The sequence below is a fragment of the Haliotis rufescens genome, unplaced genomic scaffold (assembly GCF_023055435.1).
Source record: "Haliotis rufescens isolate VD_foot unplaced genomic scaffold, xgHalRufe1.0.p SCAF_17, whole genome shotgun sequence".
Lineage (NCBI taxonomy): Eukaryota > Metazoa > Mollusca > Gastropoda > Lepetellida > Haliotidae > Haliotis > Haliotis rufescens.
The window spans coordinates 31057240-31077737 of record NW_025963857.1 but is presented as its reverse complement, the minus strand read 5'-3'; the positions used below and the strand labels follow the sequence as shown (position 1 = coordinate 31077737).

The following is a 20498-nucleotide window of genomic DNA, read 5'->3' as shown; positions in this document are numbered from 1 at the left end:
TGAACACCAGTATAGAACCTTCACACTAGGGGTGTTGAACACCAGTATAGAACCTTCACACTAGGGGTTGTGAACACTAGTATAGAATCTTCATACAAGGGTCGGTGAACACCCGTATAGAACCTTCATACTACCGGCGGTGAACACCAAGGCAAGTATAAGATCTTTACACGTAGTGAATGTTCATCTAGTAAAACATCCCACGATGCCAAGTGTACTTCCAACAAATATAGGGCTTGTAAGACGTCTCAAATCACGTCAGTCACTTACACGAAACAATACACAGTATACTCAGTGGTCAATTACTGAGAAAACCAAACCCAGAAGAGTTAGTTTCAAGTGATTACTGTTGAATAGATATTGGCCCTCCTGGGGGCGCGTTTGAGCGCCCTCCGTCACTCAGTGATTGCTTGTGACCCCCCACTTGACTGATACCTAATCAATGCTTGCTGCTCAATTACTCCGCTCTAGATACCTCGACATTCGCCGTCCGTCTCCCTATCTTCCAGAGGCCTATCCTCATGTCGAACGCGTTTATCATGTTAGCCACAGACATCGAAAGTGCCAAATTGCTTTAAAGATAGAATTTGTATAACAGTTAATTCCAGATTAACATCAAACAGGAAGGACGTTTATCTTTTTTCCATTGGTAGATGCGGTTACAGTTCGATTCTGGTGTCATTGTTAAACGCCATTTCAACATCCAGACATCCATGTGAATTTTTAGTACACTTATTACCTCATAGGTCGGTTTGTCGATATACCTTCTCTCGGTAGCACTTCGTTCATGTACATGTATATATTGACACTGTTTAATGACTTGTCAGCTTGGGACACAGCCAGAACACCTAGCCCATCTGTTGACGTGTACAAACTGAGTAATATTTATTACCACAACATACAATACAATAATCACCACAGAGGATCGTAAAAAGCCGTGACGTCATACACGCGGTTGTATCAATGGAAAGCGGCAGTAATAAAAATGGTAAAGTAAGTTTATTGCGAATGTTAACCTTAGCTGGGAAATCGAACCTATTCAAATCTCTGTTCGTTATTTATTCACTAACGTGACAGTAAATTAAATATATTAAATATGAATTAAAAACATACGAGAGTGGAACACATCATTTCTTGTTGAATTGTTCTATATAAAAACGCTGAATGTCAAAGATGTAACCTCAGTGACTTAAATCTTATTTCTGTTTTTGATATGTTTTTTTTTTTTATATTTGAAAGGACTTATTAAACAGGTACAAGATTTAAATACTATCATGTTTGAATCAAGTACTTTCTGTCCCACTTTAACTCATGGATCATTTTCTAACTTGGAACAAGTATTTAATCGAATGATTAAGCTTGTTAGTTTTTACATGTTATTTTCTTCAAGCGCTCGTAAAGGACTTGGTTTGGGTCACAGCTAACGTTTATACCTCGCCCTGTTTAATATTAATTTTATTACGTTTATACGGCGTCTATATGCAAGGGCCATGCTTTGACTCCTTGCCGATTTCATTGGTATTTGTATTGACTGACGCAATACCAGACAAATGTGCACCGTCACGGCTTTATGACTTGACTTTATCTGAATGCATCGAATTGTGTGCATGTACACCGGCCGAGACATTATATCAACAGCCACTTAATGTGGAGATTGACAACAACTTGATCGTTATGTACAGTTGAACAGTTCACAAATACCAAATATACGATGGGAATAGAATTTGAGTCACGATTAGACGTTATTGCTAGCAGTTATTATAAACTTACTTTAGGGTGATTTGAACAATGTTCAAGGCATGGTGTATTTGAATGTGGGTATTGTTCTTGGGTGAGTTAGATTGTATATGTCCCACACGTGGCATTGCTTGGCGGTGCTTATCAAGCTCCATGCAGCGACTTGTCCTGACGCGGTACAGTGACAGTTGTAATGAGCCCTGCACGGAGTCTGAGTGACATTCTGACATTCTGAACCGACGCTACTGATCATTATCTCGGCGCGAAAACACGTTGAACTAGCTTGTTTCCTACTTTGATATTTCGCATCACATTGGCGACATGGCTTTGAACTTTTGACATTATTTCATACCGCTTTATCGCAATATACACAACGCGTTACACTAACAGACTGTTACAATTACAATTTCAAAACTAAATTGATCAGTACGTGTTATTCTACGTATATTTTACGTGTAGGGACTGGTGGGCGAAATTGCCAAATTAACCACTTGTTGTCATGCCGAGAGAGATCGCGAATGACTATTGTAGCTGTCGGTAGAAAGTAGGATTGAATGTAAACATATGACTGTTAAGAGTGAATTATTTTTTTTCAAAAATGAATTGAGAATAGAATTTCCTTTCAAGAATCATCTTAATTCTGATGATCCTGCATAATAGTCTTTGCTGTACCACAGGGACGACCAGTGAAGAAACAGGGTAGAATAGGTCTTCAGGAACCTATGCTTGCCGTAAAAGGCGACTATGCTTGTCGTAAGTGGCGACTAACGGGATCGGGTGGTCAGGCTCGCTGACTTGGTTGATGTATGTCATTGTATCCCAATTGCCTGGATCGATTTTCATGGTATCAATCACTGGATTGTTTTGTCCAGACTATTTGCAGACCGCCGTCACATAGCTGGAATATTGCTGAGTGCGACCTTAATCAACAAACAAACAATCAAACCACAGGAAAGTGTATTACTGATAGTTATCAAATTTACCAATCACTCAACATCTATCATATAATATTTTCATAACACATTAACTAATTAATTTGAATTACGAGTTTTACTTCAGGTCTATGAAGATGTTTCTTGTAAACGTCAGTGTAACAGGTGGCATGATGTTACAATCCTTTAAATAAATAACTTCTACACGTTATATTATCGTGAGTAGTCGTAGCAGTGAGAGATATCAAGGGACGTAACTCTATGTAGAATATTACAATCTCTGATGTCTCACAATGTCTGTAACGGGCTAAAATTTGGCCCCCTTCAAGTCCAGTTTAGACAGATACCACTGTATTTTTGGGGATACAATATCTCCAAAGTGAGACACATGCATAACGGGTTTACACACAGCGTGGTCACAGCATCATCAACGTTGCTGGATAATATCCTATCGCAGACCTGCCGTCATGTAACTGAAAAACTGTTCGAAGCGGCGTTAAACCAAACTCACTCACTCTTTTTTATTATCACATATATTTTATTGTCCAAAAAAGACAAAAGGATTGGGCACAAGTGCAACACTTATTTCCGCCTTCTCCCTCTTGGCATGCTGAAATACAGCAATCTGGTACAATATCAGATACACAGATCAGACACACCGATCTGGTACATACCTCAGACACACTGATCTGGTACACATATCAGACACACAGACATACACACAGATCAGAAACATTCAGCACATACATCAGACACACAGACATACACATATCAGACACCCAGATCTGGCACATACATCAGACACATAGACATACACACATATCAGACACACATATCTGGCACCTACATCAGACACACAAACATACACACATATCAGAATCACAGATCTGGTACATACATAATTCACAGACATACACACAGATCTGGCACACAGATCACATACACAGACATACACACAGATCAGACATACAGATCTGGCAAATACATCAGACGCATAGATCTGGCACATACACCAAACGCACAGATCTGGCACATACATCAGGCACCCACATCAGATGCACAGACATACAAACAGATCAGATGTACAGACATACACACCAATCAGACACATAGAGCTGGCACATAAATCAGACACACAGAGCTGGTACACAGATCAGACACAAAGACATACACACAGATCAGACACACAGATCTGACATCACTTTGGTGATTCCGACAATCACGGCTATGGTGCTGACGAACCTAAGCGAGGCATGCGAACCATTATGACATAGAAAACACAACGTTATGAAGAAACAAACCACGTCAATATATCCTCAGTAGTGCTGGTTGTATTCGTTTAGAAAGCTGGATGTGACAGAAGATCCTACTCTGTAAAGGTGAAAGTGTGTTCTGGGATACACTGTGGCTATAATTTGATAGATTGTTGTTAGTGTGAGCCAAAAAACGCCGAACAACGCAACTTTTCGATTATCTGAGTAATTCTAACGCATCATGCCACTATATCACAGAGCGTAACAAATTTCATGATAAACATGTACTTATCATAAACACTTTGTTAACAAAACATTATTCAATATTTTTTCTGAAATTAAATTAAATCCTACAACGATACATCCACGAAGAAAGTAATTCATACGCAAATGTTGTTCTCCAAATCGATAGAATCCTCGTTCTCAGATTCCTGATGTGAGCTTAAACTGCGTTAATGGCAGAGATAACTATGCTCTGCAACGTCTTGAGAAGACCTGATTACACTGATGAAAGTTTCTAGGAGCATCAAGTACAACGGACTATCAAGGATATGCAGATAGGCTGCAGGAAATCGCAGAATGTATGGTTAATGATTGTCTTTTAGAGGTATTAGATGCTTATGAATATTCTAAGTTCAGGTTTAACTCTTACGGCGGTCGAACGTAAACTGATTACACAGGCGAAATAAATAGTGAACAGGTCCAGAAGTTGTTGGTAGGTCGCTACATCTCCAGGTTAGACTGCAAGTTAAGGCACTGGGTGGTTGAGTCGCCACTACCTATGCGCATGCTAAATGTCAATGAAAACAATATATGAATCAGATTCTACTTAATATTTCGTTTTATCTTATATCTTAAAATTTTCCTTTTCATTAAAAATGATCCGGCTCAGATTTTGTGTTTTTTAGTTGGCTCATGTGCCTATGGCTTTCTCACAGTACATGTAACTCTGGTACCACTCTAGTGATAGTCTTTCCCTCCGCCCAAGTATTAGTTTACTGACGAGGAATAACATTACACTGATTCAAACTGAAAGGTTAAACGTAATTTTGATTTATATTACAAACACATCGAGACCTACCTTTATACTCGACTTTGAAGCTTCCTCTTACAGACACTTGTAGGTTCAACACGCTTTTCTATGTTTTCAAACAGCTGAAGGATTTACCAATGAGCTTTGTGCCGAGACACACCAGGAACGACGTTATCACAACCAAACTATGTCCATGAAAGCTACGCCATATATACGTGTTGATCCCGCATCGAAACATACACAAATGAAGTACATTGAGCACATTGCATAAGAGGTACGTACCTAGCCACATTGATAAGAAGGGGTTATTAATTCAGCATTGTTCATATCCTATGGTGACATCAGTACTGGAAGCCAATGACAGACATGGCATCAGTAGCACTCGCCATCAATCAATGGCAGATAACGAGACATTGGCTGAAATTCTGCTTATTGTCAGCAGTCGTATTAGCACAATAAGTTCAAATATTTATTCAAGTGTACTAATGAGATGGAGTGATTTCTAGTTTACCTGTATGGCATTATTTGTAATTGGTAGATTGCTGCTACCTGGCCAGGTGTGCAATAGTGAAGAGGATAATCAATATTGGATGTGGTAGAAACAAATATTGAACAAAATCTCATACACCGGAGACGCGGTACTCGGCACTTCTGAATAGAAAATATTGTGTTTTATGAAATATTAACTTTGTTGTGATAAATAAATGTTTTTTTGTATTCATAGAAGTTATTGTTAGTTGTTATTTCACGGGAACAAACCGTCGCTTTTCCAATAGCTTTGAACACATTTAATTTAACACGTTTCAGGATAATATTACAGAATTTGCTTAGATAGTTGTTTTCATGATTTGGTCGAACTGAATAACATTCAGGATGATGTATCTTACGTTCAGAGTTATAATATAGACACAAACAAAACTGTATTGATATTCATCTCAAATATCGGATAGATTACAAAGAGTACATTTATTCCATCTCTCGACTTGGTGAGCGGGGACACGAGACAATTTAAAATTGTCTGTGTACATGATAACCATTTCAATGATTTAGAATCAACAATTGTATCTTTGTAGAGTACAGATGAACGAATAGAAGAAAATTGCCGTCTGCCTCCCTCCCTACGTAGGTACCGACCTACCCCTACCTATTTACAGACATCAATAGGTTTGTCGGTATCATTCCCGTGTTCCTGGTTTCACCAAAGTGGTAAACATCAAAAGACCTGTTTCACCTCCGACTTTCCTCCAACATCATGCTGACACACCGTGATATAACTCGAACACTGTTCAAAGCGACATTAAATCCAACTCACTCACGCACATATGTTTCTTTAGCTACTTTTCTAGCTCGGGTCCAGCTATGTATCCACGCATATCCGTGTATGTTTTTTCTACTCAACTATCGATCTACTGGCCTCCGATCTAACGACCTCTCTACCACCTGGTTACCAATCTATTTAGCTACATTCATATATATATATATATCACCCACTTACTTATCGACGTATTTACTGCATGTGCACATACTCTCTAAGTAATGCATGCAGCACTCTACGCAGGCTATATGATTACATGTATCTATAACTTTTGTTTGTTTGGTGTTTATCGCCGCACTCAGCAATAATCCACCGATATGACGTCGGTCTGCAAATAATCGTTTCTGCACCAGACAATCACAATCCAGTGATTGACATCATAAGCATCGATCTACGCAATTGGGATATCTATCAACCAAGTCAGAGAGCCTGACCACCCGATCCCGTTAGTCGCCTCTTACGACAGACATGGGTTGCTGAAGACCAGTTCTAACCCGGAATCTCTAAAGGGAATATATCTAACCACCTATACCATCTATGTTTCATACAAATTCCAATGTACAGTCGGCCGTCACAATAAGGGACTAGCTCTGTAAATAATAAGCAGTGTACCGAGAAAAACTACAAGGCATTTTCATCATAGAAATACATTGAGTAAATCGATAAACAAGTACTGCAGGGGGTAAACACATCTGGAATAACGGAGATCAGTGAGAAAGACTGGAACATATTTAACTAGACCCATGTCATTACACATACATTCCCTACACATCTGGATGATCTCGGAGGTAGTATGAACATAGGAAGTGGACGGGACGGGATTTTATGTATACTCTTCAAAAAAAGAAACGCAACGCCAGATTTGTGTGAGGTAGGAAAATACACGTATACGAGGAAACGTACAAGCTATTGAGGCAAAATGTTGTGGAGAGAACACTTGTTGATTGTAGTCATCTCAGTTATCGGTATATAGGAAAAGTCCAAGCTGAAGGTCAGCTACCATCAATAACGCGTATGTACCCCGTTGGAATTGATAGCGGCCTGACAATGCCTGCCGATGGAAGAGACGAGTATGCGAATCACATCCTGGGGAATGGTAGCCGTTCGGGGTTGTGGTTACTCTTGGTCGTCGCGACCTTGGCCGATTACGTGTTGACCCATGCTCATTCGTGACCAACTCGTGTTATTCCAGGACAAGCCGAATAGCGACTCGTGCCCCTCTCATGGCCATATTTGCGACCGGGTTCCGTCTTAGCGCAAACGGGCATACCTAAAACAATTGTCAACTCGTTGCGTAATGGTTCACATATTATTTCCCCATGTTTTATATATATTTCAGATGCAATTAGGAGCCCATTGAGACGTGCGGAATTATACAGTATGATTGAACACATTTAACTGTGTCTTGGGTATATTTGTAGATGCAAGACATATGTAAAATCAAAAATTATTTCTGAGGCATTCTTTGACGAAGAACTTGAGATCATACGCGCATTCTGATTGGTTTGTCGTATTTTCGCACATAACATTCATCAATAGGGGGACGAGTCATCTTGCAGGTTACGGAAAGGGGCGAGTGGTGACGAATGGACCCATGCTGTTGAAAACGATCCCATAGCTTTGTGATGGTGCTGGGCGCTACATTGAGAAATCCTGGCTACAGCTGATCGGGATTCCCCTGCCTGCAAGCGGCCTATGACGTTGTTTCTTGGCATGTTGTTGAACTGTCACTGTTCGATTGACGCAGATGCAAGGCAATCATAAACCCTGCACTTTAATACCGTTCATAGTGCTGCAGCAATTGCAGTGCTTCTAGCTCCATGGCCTTTTTGTTAATGCACTGGGTGCGTTTTTCCGATTCGTACGTGTTTCCCGACTAATGGTTTGCATGTCCTTGTGATCATTTTGATCCGGGAAATTTGTTACTGACACTATAACACATTAAACCTCTTCATTTTGCACCTCTTAGTCCGCTAATTTTGCGTTTATGGCTAGAAATATCCGTATTGCGTTTCTCTTTAGAAGAGTATATTTTCTTTTTAGGAATATTTATGTGATAATATTTTTCTATATTATTTCTTTGTTTCTTTATAAAACAAGAAATAGAACGCGAGATTGCTTATATCAGTAGAAAACATATGTTCCACGTCGACTGAATGCGATAATATTTAACATAAAAAGTATTGCATCGAGATAATATTTAAATGTTATTACAGACCCTAGTGTTTAGATATCAGCAGTGAAATACCGCTGAATAAACAAGGCTGCAATGTTGTCTAAGTTGGATATTTTACACTTCTATATAGTTTAATAAGTCCACAATGTTTTGATAAACCCTTGTCACAACGAAATATGTTCTTATCAGAAAAGTATTTTCTTTAAAAATTCTGCTCGCCAAGGACTTATATTACTCCCTTTGTCCTAAGTAGACAGTGGACAAACAACTAAACTGCGGGACAGAGGAAAGTATGCACTTGAAAGTTGGATTTGGCCCAACACTTACAAACGTTGTTAAAACAATCGCCGAAACACGGTCCAAAAGTGGATACCCGTATCAAATACATCAAATTGTTTCATGTTCAACCATCGTGGGTGTATACTATCTTTTACCCGACAGTTTTATGGTGACCTTTCCGCAGAAACAGCAGACCCTGACGTCTGGTCGGGGATGTCAGTAACATGAAAGTAACGGAGGAATCACTCCAATCTCTTGATACCGGAAGTAGAATCAACGAGCTTGTGGAACTTACAAACGGAATCATCAGATTCCAGTGATTTCTCCGACTCAGTCTATGGTTGATGTATAATTTCTCTATAATGTTGAATAGTAACAAAAGGTTACGCCAGTTATACTTGTTATACACGTTCAGAATGGCCAGGGAATTCCTCGCTCAGAATCAACTGCAGCAACAATACCGTGATGTCATAATGGCAGAAAATCAAGAAACAGATTGTGGCGACGACGACGATGGTGATGGTGATGATACACACTATGCCACACAATATCTACATACAATTACAAAGTAATGTCGGAAAATGATATTCACTTTACATTTCAAATATACTTTCACTGGAAGAATCTCATCAGCAAATATCGACCTAATTTTAAAGCAAACTTCGCAGGTAGAAAACCCATGAACTTTTGATTCCTGGTAGCCCTTGGACTCCGCACAGCATGCTGCAGTGCCCCGGAGCTCTGGGTCACCCGTTTAATGTTATTCGGTTCACTCTTTCAAAACTGGACGTTTGGGGAACAGAATAGTATACTGTGAAAAAACTCTATTATTTTCAAGCAAGGATATCCGAGGCATTGAGTGTCATTATCCAATTATTTGACGCTAGGTTCAAATCAATTGGCCACGTAATAGTTGTACACTCCGTGAACTACCATCAACAGTAGTTGAGCGACTATTTGTAACATGAATTATGAGTTATAATATCCTTTATTACGCAATCTGTAAAATCCATGAGAACGCCTATCATGATTATAGAATTTTTGTGACACTTTTATATCATTAGTGAGATAAAAACACTGATGTAAGAAATACCATATATACATAACGACAGAGCAAAATGTATTAACTTTTGCATTCACCTTTTGTTCTAAACACGTAGCTTTGTCCATTTTAGACTTCGTGAAACATAACGTTATTTTGCATGTTCTCAACCATGTAGCATCGTTACGTCATATTACATCAAAAATCAAAAAATTCATCGGTTTTAAGAATTTCTAAAATCCACATTTGAAAATATCGATCCACCACCAACCCCACCCATCCATCCCTGCGTATTATGTGTTATGACTGTAGGTGGTGTTTGTGATGCTGGGGCGGTTTACACAGGACTTAAGTCTTAAAAGGCCCAACGTCATGGAAACTTTTTATATTCTAATGGTTAAGCTTTGGCAATTTCTTAAATCTGAAAATTGGGTCAGTGAGCTGGCTTCACTCAGTACAGAAAGTGGCTCCAACTAAACCGACTTACATGTAGGTTTTCATCCCTGACTTAGCTCAGTTTCCTACTCAGAAGCTTTATAAACAGGGACCGCCTCCGTGGCCTAGTGGTAGAGCGTCTGGCCGGAGAGCGGAAGGTCTGTCTGGCGCTCGGCATTAATGGGCTAAAACAAGCACTGGTCGACTCGGAGTCAGTATACTGTGGGGTATTCATGGGAAACTGCGACATGGTATCTCAGTGGGCTCGCTATATAATCTATATAATCGGCATTAGTCCGGACTAGCACAAGTTGACACACACACACACACACACACACACACACGTACATGCACGTCGCTATGTAAGTGCAATAATCTTGAACGCGACGTTAAACCCTATTTCAGCTCACCTCAAACCGGACATAGGACGAGACATGTTGTGGAAAAAAATAACAGCACATATCTTAGCATTGCTGTTTATATATCTCTTTTTAAAAGTTTGAAATACAATATAGCATTATAGGGAAGAGATACAATAGTAAAATTAAAATTAACCGCTTTATTAAATTGCAATTCTAGAGACATATCCATGTACTGAGAACCACCTTCAGTACCCATGACTCGTTAGTCCGAATATGTGTTTACCCGGACGATTAACGGTTACGTAGAGGACATTTCCAAATGTCATGGAAATGGTTTGTCTTTTCTCTGACATACATGCATATATGAGGCATACATACGCCACGGGGATTCACTCCCCCAAAGTACAAACCAGAATCGTCATTTACATTTATCAACCAATTTTACATACCAACTTCTCAAGAAAACCCTTGATATTATTTAAGGGCAAATCCATTTTCTCACCCATTATAACTATAAATCAGTTTGCTGATCAAAGGTCACTTACCCATCAAAGTGGCTTTCTTTCAAGCTTTCTTTACAAAGACATTTCTTATGATTATTGAAAGGGTTTTGTGTTTTTTATTCACTATGTGCCATAACCAGAAAGTTAAGAGATGAACAGGCGATCTAAACCCCAACATACAACGGCAGTATTGATCTGGAAAAAGAAAGCGACATCCAAAAACTATTGATGCTTTTATGATACCACAGGGTATGCATTAGAAAGTGAATTAAATGGCTCTTTTCGTAGTGCTACAAGTTTATAAAACGAGTTACACAATGAAATTGCTGTTACTGCAAAAGTACATTCGGAGCAGAGCCACAAGAGGGCTTTCAAAAATACCATTAGATCCCTACAGGTGGCTCCGACAAATGATTCACTGGCGTGTAATATCAACTTATAATCTGGTAAAAATCATTAAAAACGGAATATTAACGATCGTTGGAATCTGCTACAGGTGAAGTCTACAAGAGCCGCTTTGCGATAAGACACGAACCGGAAATGCCATGATCCCGACGACCTAATCGTACCGCGTGATCATTTGCATGAATGACTTCCTGTTACAAGTCAGACCAGGTGCAATATGCGGCACAGGTGCTCTTATGTGTTAATCACGTTACTTGGCCCAGAAACTGTAAATAACGCCACACAAGATGTCAAACAAAAACCGAAGGGAAACCGAATTTATCGAAGCGAACTCGGCGCACTCGTTTTGTGGTTTCGAATTAACTTATCACAGATGGTTGTTGAATTGTATATATGTGTGGGTGTTATAAGGGAATCGATGCCCGCCTTCGGCCCAACATGACGTGTCCGGCCATCAAATACTCAATAACACCCGCAGATCTCAGAACACATAATGTTTATCGACATCAACATTTGCATTAAAGGGTTATCGGTAGTTTTTTGTTCAACTATCTTTCTATGCACAACCAGACAACAGTGAGATATATACGACGTCTGTATGACTACTGTGACGTCATGATACAATGGATGATGTATTTACATTGATAACTCAGTCGTGAAAGGAAGATCCGTATCATAACAAGACACCTTTAATAAACATTGTTTCATAACGTCAGGTAGGTGTGGCATCCGTTGGTCATTTTAATGGTGGAGTCGGTAGCACTGTGCAGAAGTACTCTACAACATCTACTCTACTCCTAAACGGATAATCTACTCCAGATAGACGCTTCCATTTCGCGCGAAACATGCATGCTGCTCAAATATATCTGACAATATATATCTACACATCAAAGTGGTCGTATCGCAAGCTCTACATACGACTTCGATGTCTGCAGTTCCACCGTACAACGAATGAAAACAAAGGTTAAAGACGCAAATAAAAATAGTTTTCCACATTTTAGGATTATTTTCTCAGTGAAACCAACCAAGAAACCATTTCAAGTCAAAGGTCTTCCTACATGACTTTTTGTAGATTTTACAAAAAGTTACTATAAGGATGAAAAACATAATGTAATTTGTTGAATGGACTGTGTAAGATGTGACACCTCGCTGGCTTGTGGCAGAGACACTAGGCTGACCGTAAGGGACTTGGGAGTGTGATATTATACATATCTGGAACGTATTCATACAAGACAATTTCAGGGCTTCGAATCCCAAAAATTGTTTTCCAAGCGCATGCACGTGTGTTATTTTCAGCAACATTCTTTCACTACAAGTGTTTCTGTTAGCGTTGTAACAAAAGTGTCTGTCACGATACCTACCCAGACATCATGGTATTTATACGATACAGGACATATGCTCACGGCACTGGTAACAGATGGAATGGTAACGGAGACCCCACCCTAAACAGGTGTAAAAGGCTGGCCGCGAAACCCCACATGATCCAATGATCCACGAACCGCCCTGGTTGTTTCAAACACAGAGGAGTCATCATTAGAGATTCCCCTCTCAAATACATCCCCCCATAGGGATCTCAACAACAGACGCATCATCCTTTAGGGTGTTTCACAGAGATGCATCATCCTTTTGGGATCTCGCCTACATATGACATTGCTCTATAGGAATCTCCTCCATAGATGCATTGTCCTGCAGGAATCATGGTAACTGCACAGATAACTGCATATGTACGACTTCCCCTGTCAGAAGACCCGGCGTGCCATTCTGCTGCTTCTTTGTAACTGATGATAATGTTCCACCTTAGCTGGACCGATATCGATTGTCCGCCTTGGCTTGAGATATCATCGGATTGGATCTATTACTTACCTCCTTAAGATTGCTATATCAACAACCAATTTGTTTCACGGTACATTCAAAAGATTTACGATAGTCATTGAAAGTGTCCATCCGTGTATGTTGTGAATGGCATCTCAACAAGAACGTATAGACCGTATAGTGAGTGAGTGAGTATGGTTTTACGCCGCTTTTAGCAATATTCCAGCAATATCACGGCGGAGGACACCAGAAATGGGCTTCACACATTGTACCCATGTCGGGAATCGAACCCGGGTCTTCGGCGTGACGAGCGAACGCTTTAACCACTAGGCTACCCGGCCGCCCCATAAGGCGGATAGCATATCGTTGACACGTGTACTATATTATCAACAACATCAGCTCAAAAGTATCCCAGCTCATACATTAAGCTTTGGCCGGGGAGGGGGCAAATAGGAAAGTATAATCCACGACCTTAGCTATTTATCGTTGTTCTTATATTTCATTTAAAGATAGTCCGTGTAACAGTATATGCATGTAGATATGTCTATCTCTTTGGATCACATGGTGCTGCTTTGTTTTAGATATACATCCATGTGACTCAACAGACATCTTGCTTCGTCAGCACGATTTGATAAATAGATGTGCATACTGTTATTATAGTTATGTCCTCAGCATGACATGTTTACCCATTCGCGAACATCTGGTGTCATCATCGATTTTCAGTGATCCATTCATTTAATTTTCACAGCTCTTTTGCTTTTCACGCCCAATGGAATCTGTTTCGTCGGAAAATTAGTCATTCTCTGGCCTTGATGTTTTGTATTCAATATTATCAATCGTCGACATACTGTGATAAATTGATTTGTGTATGTTTGGTTTAAACAAAGAATATGAGCATGAAACTTAAAATGCCATGTTTACATATCGATTAATGCCAATGTTTATCTCGGGCTTGGTGACAGATATGCATCATGGTTAATGCCACATGTATAATTAGTACCTCATGGTTAATGTCATATGTAGACATCTAGATTAATGTCATCTTCATATATGGAGTATTTGCATCTCGGTTAATGTCACACATGTATACAACTCCATTGAAAAACACATGGCTTGGCTAATGTCATATACACACATATCGGAAATGTTATACAATAATCCTATCAATATCAAATGCATAAGTTCATTGCATGTAAAGTATAACGTTTTGTACATGAAAATAAAACCCCGATAATTGACCTAAGACGAGAACCTAATTTAACGTTATAGAATTGTGAACATAAAAAGTAAGACGTTCTAATGACGGGTATCTGATCACGGGGATTAGGAATGAGGAACATGTATAGACAGGGATGTTAGCACGGGGATTAGAAATGAGGAACATGCATAGACAGGGATGTTAGCACGGGGATTAGAAATGAGGAACATGAATAGACAGGGATGTTAGCACGGGGATTAGAAATGAGGAACATGCATAGACAGGGATGTTAGCACGGGGATTAGAAATGAGGAACATGTAAAGACAAGGATGTGAACACGGGGATTAGGTATGAGGAACATGTATTGACAGGGATGTGAGCACGGGGATTAGGTATGAGGAACATGCATAGACAGGGATGTGAATACGGGGATTAGGAATGAGGAACATGCATAGACAGGGATGTGAATACGGGGATTAGGTATGAGGAACATGTATTGGCGGGGATGTGAGCACGGGGATTAGTTATGAGGAACATGCATAGACAGGGATGTGAATACGGGGATTAGGAATGAGGAACATGCATAGCCAGGGATGTAAAAACGGGGATTAGGAATGAGGAACATGCATAGCCAGGGATGTTAGCACGGGGATTAGGTATGAGGAACATGCATAGCCAGGGATGTGAATATGGGGATTAGGAATGAGGAACATGCATAGCCAGGGATGTGAATACGGGGATTAGGAATGAGGAACATGCATAGCCAGGGATGTTAGCACGGGGATTAGGTATGAGGAACATGCATAGACAGGGATGTGAATACGGGGATTAGGAATGAGGAACACGCATAGCCAGGGATGTTAGCACTGGGATTAGGTATAAGGAACATGCATAGACAGGGATGTGAATACGGGGATTAGGTATGAGGAACATGCATAGCCAGGGATGTTAGCACGAGGATTAGAAAGGAGCAACATGTAAAGACAGGAATGTCAACACGGGGATTAGGTATGAGGAACACACTAGTATATAGACAGAGAGGAACATATATCTGTCTGTCTGTCTGTCTGTCTGTCTGCCCCGCTTCTCTCTGCGCGTCAATCTTTCTTTCCCAGGAGAGGTTGTTCTTTCTCACAAATTGACGGCTGTTATCCGGCTGAATGGTGAGGGACATCGTTGTTCAGTTACTCCCACCGTACACGGAATGGACTGATTATCACCCCAGAGAGCCAGCCCGTCCACACTAAACAACCTTCAATTGTAGGTGGCCAACAACCTTGATTACCGTCATTTCAGAAGAACGGCAAGTTGATCACAAGACAATGGCGTTGGCATCCTGTCACGACTGAATAACCACTGTATTTGTATGAGAGTGTACTTGGCGGGGAATAATAGCCAGAGGTCATGTTGCGGCTACATTGCATGTGGGAATGCCTTTGATCGTATGTGTTGTTCCTGGACACGTCGTGAAGGTCAGGGTTAGAATTGATCTTCGTCAATCCATGCTTGTCGTAAGTGGCGACTAACGGGATCGGGTGGTCAGGCCTGTTTGATACATGCCATCGTATCCCGTATACATTGTGTTTGACTGTATATGTTGTTCATGGATACGTTGGCAGGTCTCCTACATTGTGTTTGACTGTATATGTTGTTCATGGACACGTTGGCAGGTCTCCTACATTGTGTTTGACTGTATATGTTGTTCATGGACACGTTGGCAGGTCTCCTACATTGTGTTTGACTGTATATGTTGTTCATGGACACCTTGGCAGGTCTCCTACATTGTGTTTGACTGTATATGTTGTTCATGGACACGTTGGCAGGTCTCCTACATTGTGTTTGACTGTATATGTTGTTCATGGACACGTTGGCAGGTCTCCTACATTGTGTTTGACTGTATATGTTGTTCATGGACACGTTGGCAGGTCTCCTACATTGTGTTTTACTGTATATTTTGTTCATCGACGCGTTGGCAAGTCTCCTACATTGTGTTTGACTGTTTATGTTGTTCATGGACACGTTGGCAGGTCTCCTACATTGTGTTTGACTGTATATGTTGTTCATGGACACGTTGGCAGGTCTCCTACATTGTGTTTGACTGTGTATGTTGTTCATTGGAACGTTAGCCTGTTTCCTGCAATATCTTATCAATGGTTAGGATCATGATGTCCTCTATGGTCTTGACATTCAACATAACGATTTCACGGTATCAGATGGGTGACATTGTGACATGTCACGTGGGATCCGGTTGGAACGAAATCCAAATGATTTAGAATTCTGAAACCCGTCCATAACGTGAATAACAACATACCCAAGTGCTTGGTGACTATTGTATTCAGTAGTGGCCGATATTTCACACTTCGTGAACACTTAATTGGCATTGAACTTTTAAAACGTTAGAAAAAGATATGAAGAAAAACGATCTATGGCATCTAGGTTAATGTCATATTGTGAAGCGAGGTGAAATGGGGTTTGAGGTCGCGTCCAAGATTGTTGCACTTATATAACGACGTGCATGCACGTGTGTGTGTGTGGCTGCTTGTACTAGTCCGGACTTATGGCGATGTTATTGTGCTAGCCCACTGAGATACCATGAGGCGGTTTAACATAAATACCCTCACACAATTTGTGCCAGTGAGTAAGGTGTCAACACTCCATGTAAAGGTCACAGCATGGGACAACATCGCACATCATAATTAGTATGGCATATTTAGTAAATTCCTCTGAATGTCTACCATAAAAATTATGGAATGTCTTTACCAGGCCTTTATAAAAAAAAGTTTAGTTGTAAGAAATGCTCAAGATGTCTTCACATGTAATTTGAATATAATGTACACACTCTAAAATACATATTAAGCAGTTGAGACATGTAGACGCCACAAACTGGAGCTGATGACATATTGCTGGACACGAGGGAGAAATTCATGAAAGGAAACACGAAATCACATATTTCATACAGCTTGTTACAGGGGATGCCACCATTTTGAATTTCTATGCACATATCCAGATAAAACACCGAATATGGTTTTCTTTGTTTCTTTGATTTCCACCTCTGGTTGATAGAAGGGATGAAGATACTACTTTATTTGGGCAGGGTTGAAAGAAATGAGGTCATCCATATATCTGTACATATTCATTAACGTCATATGTTTTCATTTCAACTGTCAACTAGATGTCACGAAAGTGGGCCTGCAAAAACCCCTACTCCCACTACAGTACATAAAGTAGGACATATCTGGCATTCTGTACACAATGTACCCTTCTAAAAAACATTTCTTTGATTGTACGACCTTCTGTAATCACAGTACAATACAGGAGATGAACGTGGCGACTGATTAGCGGTTCACTAAGGAGGGAAGATTGGTTGATGATGAGGCGATAGTCGTGTTGACATTCTCGAGTGCTAATGTGCATCTGCTAATTCAAGACCATTTCAACAACAAAGGGAACACTTATACGAACCAATGACATGTAATCACATACTTACCATTCCATGCCCCAAACCTGCAAGCTCTCCCCAATTAATGATATTCACTACACTTCTGTGCAAAAGTCTACTTGGATGTATAAAGAATTATACGTTTACCGCAGATGTATGTGATCATGGTGTGTTTTTTGGATCTCCCTAATTTCCAAATGCATCGATGTGAAATTGATAACATCATAACAACATTTGGTTACGGTAGTGTGGTGTCAAAATAGAGAGACCATTAGCTTTGACATAAATCAATGCCTAATATCACAAGATAATTAAATCTGTTGTTTTACATTAAACAACTATTTTGACGGTTTGTCTCTTAATGTAAGGTTTTCGATTGATGAAATTGGTGCTTGACTAACATGAAGGTGTGCCATTGAAGCGCACAGATTGCATGACAGCTCGAACTGCGCACTTAACTCAATATTGTACCAGCAGATATATCACTCGTTTATCTGCCTGGTATTAATATACTAATGGCATGATAGCCAAGGTCTGGACATACGTTTAAGGTCAAGGACATACGGACCGTGAAGTCATCCATCTTAGTCTTAGCAATATGATGGGCCTCAAGGACGGTTAACTGGGTTAATATAATGCAGCAGCGACAAAAACATTGTACATAAGCAAGTGTTTTTAAATCAGCATCTAATATGGTGGTGATACCTGGTGTGAGCGTATCCTGCTCCATCGGTGGCACCCGTAACAAACACTTGAGCATGCTACATTGTACCTCCAATTACAATACAGTCAACACCAGGTGGTCCAAGGTGGGCAGCAAATACAGGTATAAGAAAGGTGTCCTCACATGTTCCTACTGTATATACCGCCTCCGTGGTCTAGTGGTGGAGCGTCTGCCCGGAGAGCGGAAGGTCGTGGGTTCAATCCCCGATCGCGTCATACCAAAAGACGTTAAAAGATGGTACTTGTTGTCACCCTGCCTTGCGCTCGGCATTAAGGGGCTAAAACATGGACTGGTCGGCTCGGAGTCAGTATACTTTGTCTGAGTGGGTATTCATGTTAAACTGCCGCATGGTATCTCACTGGGGCTAGCACCATAAAACCGGTTTTAGACCGGACTAGTGCAAGCAGCCACACAAACACACACACGTACATGCACGTCGCTATATAAGTGCAACAATCTTGAACGCGACGTTAAACTCCATTTCATCTCACCTCAAACCGGATATAGGACGAGACATGATGTGGCAAACATTACAGTACATATCTTTGCATTGCTGTTTATATCTCTCTTTTTAAAGGTTTGAGGGAGTGAGTGAGTTGGGTTTATCGCCGCTTTTAACAGTATTCCAGTTATATCGCGGCGTGTCAGCTTAATGTGGGAGGAAAGCCTGAAGTGATGCAGGTTTCAGAAGTTTACCACTTCGGTGAAACCAACGAGCACGGGTATGGTGCTGACAAACCTAGAAACATAATCGGGGCGAACCGGGATTCGAACCCACAATCAAAGGTTTCTGGCGTGCCCAAGGGACGCAACTCTGCACAGCGAATCGCGGCGCCTTGGACGACTGGGCCACTCGTGCCCCCTTTTAAAAGTTTGAAATACAATATAGTATAAAAGGGAAGAGATACTATAGTAGAATAAGAATTAACCGCTTTATTAAATTGCAATTCTAGCGACATATTCATATACAGAGAACCACCTTCAGTACCCATGACTCGTTAGTCCGAAAACGTGTTTACCCGGACGATTAACGGTATGTGGAGGACATTTCCAAATGTTATGGAAATGGTTTTGTCTTTTCTCTGACATACATGCATATATGAGGCATACATACGCCACGGGGATTCACTCCCTCAAAGTACAAACCAGAATTGTGATTTACATTTATCAACCAAATTTACATACTAACTTCTCAAGAAAACTCTTGATATTATTTAAGGGCTAATCCATTTTCTCACCCATTATAACTATAAATCAGTTTGCTGATCAAAGGTCACTTACCCTTTAACGTAGCTTTCTTTACAAGCTTACTTCACAACCGCTTTAATTTATTGCAATTCTAGCGACATTTGAATGTAGCGAATATAAAGCAGCTTGATCACAATGCTGTTACAATCTACTTCCAAACGTTGCAACATATTTTATTATACGCTGATAATCAGTTTTAGTATCAGTTACATATACAATTTGTATCTGACACTCACAGATCATCACAGTTACTTTGAGGAGAGATACAACATCCCTTATTCAAAAGGTTAAGCATATAACATAATTTTATTTTAAGAATATGTTTGCGTACGCATATAGGTTTAGAAAGTAATGCACGTAACAATCAAAGCGGTTATTGTAAAACTGAATATTGATTCCACCTTTGCACTATTAGCTTTTAATGGAAACGTGCGCAAGATGCTATATACTAAACCGTAATCAGCCGGACTGGAGACGTAAGTCACCAACCGCACACCTTCTCCCCTCATTGCACGAACAAAACGTGCTGATCATATCAAAGGTCACGGACGTTTAGTCATGAGGATGAAGTTCAACCTCCTCCACAAAACAACCATTTACTTCC

General features: G+C 40.3%; 1 protein-coding gene across 3 annotated transcripts in view; it reads right to left on the bottom strand.

The window, feature by feature from the left end:
* The window catches only part of LOC124142525 (small conductance calcium-activated potassium channel protein-like), a 113354-nt gene that overhangs the window by 29394 nt on the left and 63462 nt on the right, over positions 1-20498 (bottom strand). Inside the window, exon 1 of one of the 3 annotated variants that reach the window (XM_046511043.2) lies at positions 5004-6012. The exons of the other annotated variants lie outside the window; for them this stretch is intronic. The gene's annotated coding sequence lies outside the window, so the exon portion shown is untranslated. Of the gene's footprint in view, positions 1-5003; positions 6013-20498 lie in introns of those variants that run through there. 3 annotated transcript variants of the gene reach the window in all.